Source organism: Cherax quadricarinatus, chromosome 53, assembly GCF_038502225.1.
Source record: "Cherax quadricarinatus isolate ZL_2023a chromosome 53, ASM3850222v1, whole genome shotgun sequence".
Classification (NCBI taxonomy): domain Eukaryota; kingdom Metazoa; phylum Arthropoda; class Malacostraca; order Decapoda; family Parastacidae; genus Cherax; species Cherax quadricarinatus.
In genome coordinates, this window is record NC_091344.1 from 24,674,705 (window position 1) to 24,679,704 (window position 5,000).

Here is a 5,000-nt window from a genome sequence, read left to right on the forward strand (position 1 = left end):
TCTTTCCTGACTCACGAAATCGTAATGACACGATTGCAAACAAACCATACAGTTTGTTTGCAATCGATATCAAACTAATTGTAGTAATGTTAACAATTTTGAGGACTTGAGCTAGAGTTCGCGTACTTCTTTGGAATTGTCTGTAAAAACTTGCATTGTCGATCACAGTGGTGGCCTGTGCCTTCTTCTATGGTGTAGAAATATACCTAGTTGGACGAATCTTATTGTGGCTAGCTGGTCTAGTGGCTAACGCGACGGTCTGCAGTTTTGAGACTCTCTGACCGCGGGTTCAAATCCCGCCCGTGGTATGGTTTATCTCTCTCCTGACTGTTACCCTTCGCTTCCTTCCTCTAAGACACTGTCTGATCCACTACAGTTTGGTTCCTGTTATTTCAAATTGAATGACAAGAATTGGTCGACCGTCTTGTGTGAGTGACAGTATTTAGTGTCTTCCAACAGTCTGTACGAATATAATCCACCCAGTGTTCTCTTTTTTTTTTTTTTTTTTTTTTTTTTACACAGGGTTTGACAAGGTTAAGGATCCCTAGCTTTATTGACAGCTATATTACAGGTTAAGGATTCCTAACTTTATTGGCAAGCTAAGAGCTGTACACCATCAGCTCATTTGAAAGCTTATTTTATTGTTATGAGACATACAGTAGGGAACAGGATGAAGTTGGGCCATCTGTGGGCCAGCATTTTCATTTGATCAGCGACTATCTCGTTGACATCATTATGCTGTACAGATATGTTCCGCTCAGTCATCCTGGGTATGTATGATCTCAGATGGGTGATGTTCTGGAGAAGGGTACAGCCAGTGAAGTTGCTGCTTTCTGCCGTCTTGTGGCATAAAAGCATTCACGCTGTCCTCGTGGACAAGTGTGTTTGTAATATTGGCCTTGTATAACAGTAAGGCCACCACATCCCTCTCCTATGTTGGAAGGCTCTGCTGAAATGACCAGATCTATCCAGGATGGGTCCAGGCGAGAAGATGTGAACGTCACTGCTAATTCTCTACTCTATTAAACAGTCATAGCAGATGAGAGGGGGCAGGCAAACCAGAAAGTGGAGCATACTCAAGGTGTGAGCGTATGACCTCGTACGGGATCTTGCAGCCCCTACTGTCAAGCAGATGCGAGATACGGCGAAGTGCTGTAATAGCTTCCTGGCTGCCTTGTTTGCAAGATTTACAACATGGTTCTTCATGGTTAGTTTGGGTCATTTCACCCCAAGGATATCCTTCTTCTCCGGGTTGCCATATCACTCCCATTCATCCTTACTACTGCACCAGCATTACCATCATGGTGCCTAGGGCAAGTCATCATTTGCGTTTCTCAGGTGCAATCATGCTGCCATCTATTTCCCCAAGCTGATATGGCTCTCGGCCAGTGATTGATGAAAGCGAGCAGCTGGCATTTCTTCTCTTGGATAAGTGAATGTCAGTGTATAGTCGTCTGCATATGCATGTGATTCTGGGATGAATGAAGAAGGTCGTTGAAGTAGACATTCCATAACAGTGGACCCAGCACGCTTCCTTGTGGAACGCTTGCCCCAATAGGATACCTTATGATTCCGCTCATTGAGGACTACACTTGAGATCTACCATGGTAATCACTGAGGAGACGTAGCGTAGAGCCTGCAATTCCCAGTGCTTGAAGTTTTTGCTAAAGAGGCCCTGGTGCCGCGCACCCGAGAGTCGAAAGCACCAGCAATGTCAGTGCTACCACACACAGCTGACTTTGGATTCATCAGTGACTGGTGCCACTTAGTGGAAGGTTTAACAACAGATCAGCAACGATAACGCCTGGAAGCCATATTGGCGATCACAAAGTAGTGAGTGGTAGTCAAGTCTGTCATTTGTCTTGAGATTATTGTCTCAAGGATCTGCAGTGATTGACCAGGAGTGGCACTTTGGGTCTGTAGTTGCTGATTTCTGCTCTGCTCTTCTTTGTGAACAGGGACTACATTTGCCTCTTTCCATAGAGGGCCATTTTACACTGTACTAGGCAGTGCTGAAAGATGCGAGTTAGAGGTGCTGCTAGCTGAGTGCGCACATCTTCTCAGCAATCTTGGGCTCAGCTTGTCTGGGCTACAGCCTTTTCTTGGTCAAGTGATTTAAGAAGGAAATGCACCTCCTCCCTGCCCCCTTGTGTCACACCACCTGACAGTTTTGACACAGTTCGTGCAGCTAGCCAAGGAGGGTCCCTTGCTGGATCATGAACTCTCTCTCTCTCTCTCTCTCTTGTGGCACATTTGTAATTTTGTCACAGAACTCCAATAAGTTTGTGTGTGTGTCTGTGTGTGTGTGTGTGTGTGTGTGTGTGTGTGTGTGTGTCACACAGATATTCCAACTACATCAACACATCAGAATAACATTTCTCCAGCAAAGCCTCTTTCAATCTGATATGCAAATTTCCTCGTCTTCCGCCCACTCATTCTTAAATATCATTTTGGGGCAACAATTCTCCTGCTCGGCAGCGCTGCCACGCAAAAACCACCTTCCATTAATATTGTCTGTACAAACTCCGATAGTTGAAAAGGATTAAAAAGCCGTGAGGCGTGTAGCTATGGTAAAAGTGACAGACATAGACAGCCAGGGCAAAGTAAGTGAAGAATGCACGACATGAAAGATACAAACAAATGTAGGGAGACAGAGAGACCCGGAGAACACACACACAAACACACAGGAGCTGTGACTCGACCCCTGCAACCTTGTATAGGCTATTGCGACTTCAGAGAAAGGACGCCTTTGCAAAGGCGCTTCCTATGATCATATCTCCTTTACTTCCTCCTCTTTAGCGGCATGCGGCTCCTGTTGATTAATGGTGATTGCAGCGCCCAGCGAAAGGCTGGCTATCTTTCAAATCCCCCCGTGGTTATTTTGCATCTTCTAACACTTGTTCCCAATATTTGCATAATATATATATATATATATATATATATATATATATATATATATATATATATATATATATATATATATATATATATATATATATATATATATATATATATATATGTATATATATATATATATATATATATATATATATATATATATATATATATATATATATATATAATATATATATATATATATATATATATATATATATATAAATTAGTTTATATAATGGTAGAAGTGTGAGTAATAAGGGTCAGACTAATGCACATTACTAATGTGATTCATTAAATATGTGAATATTGTACTGTGACTCTCCTGCTCAAACTTCTTATCAATGTTAGCAAAAAAAAATTTTAGTATCGAGGCTGAGGAAGGTTGTAGGAGGGAGCGAAACATCTCTGAGTCAAGTGGTGAAATGTTCCAGCCACGGTAATGTGTTTTTTATTTATTTTTAAAAACTACGCCTTATTAAAACCACACCTCATCAAAACCACACCTCATCAAAACCACACCTCATCAAAACCACACCTCATCAAAACCACACCTCATCAAAACCACACCTCATCAAAAACCACACCTCATCAAAACCACCTCATCAAACCACTCTCAAAACCACACCTCATCAAAACCACACCTCATCAAACCACACCTCATCAAAGCCACACCTCATCAAGCAACCACACCTCCATCAAAACCACACCTCATCAAACACACCTCAACCACACCTCATCAAAACCACACCTCATCAAAAACCACACCTCATCAAAACCACACCTCATCAAAACCACACCTCATCAAGAAGCCACACTCATCAAAACCACACCTCATCAAAACCACACCTCATCAAAACCACACCTCATCAAAACCACACCTCATCAAAACCACCTCATTAAAACCACTCATCAAACTCACCTCATCAAACCACACCTCATCAAAACCACTCATCAAACCACACCTCATCAAAACCACACCTCATCAAACCACACCTCATCAAAGCCACACCTCATCAGCCACACCTCATCAAAACCACACCTCATCAAACCACACCTCATCAAAACCTCATCAAAACCGCACCTCATCAAAAACCACCTCATCAAAACCACACCTCATCAAACCACACCTCATCAAAGCCACACACCTCATCAAAACCACACCTCATCAAACCACCTCATCAAAACCACACCTCATCAAAAACCACACCTCATCAAAACCACACCTCATCAAAACCACACCTCATCAAAACCACACCTCATCAAAACCACACCTCATCAAAACCACACCTCATCAAAACCACACCTCATCAAAACCACACCTCATCAAAACCACACCTCATCAAAACCACACCTCATCAAAACCACACCTCATCAAAACCACACCTCATCAAAACCACACCTCATCAAAACCACACCTCATCAAAACCACACCTCATCAAAACCACACCTCATCTAAACCACACCTCATCTAAACCACATCTCATCTAAACCACACCTCATCAAAAAACACTGTGGTCCGAGGGACGTCTCAGCCAGCTGAGGTCACGTTCAACCAAGACCAGTGGGTCCGGGTTTAAAGAGACAAGGTTAAAAACGAGAGTTGTAAATTCTCTGACCTCTCAAGAGGTCAGAGTGACTGTCCTGAAGCGAGGTAATCACCTCTTGTGTGGGAGAAACTAGCTAGTCAGACCCTCTCGCGCCGTCAGCTGGCTCACATAACAATGTATTGAATATAAGTGTGTAAGTTCTGGTGTAAGATTACTGTTAAACTTTAAGTTGCTGCTGTTTCTGTAGCGGATGCAGCGCAGTTTACAGCTGCTGCACGCTAGGAAAGCCACGAGTTAAGAAGTAGTTAGTGAAAAGTAGCAGCTGCAACAACAACAATAACAGCAGCAACAGCCAAGGCAAAAACAGCAGCAGCAGCAGCATCAACAGCAGCATCAACAGCAGCATCAACACGACCAACAACAGCAGCTTCAGCAGTAACAACAACAGGAGAAGCAGCAGAAACAACAGCAAGAGAAGCAACAATAGCAGCAGCAACAACAAAAACAACAGTATCAAGAGCAATAGCAACAGAAACAACAGCAAGGTAAACAATA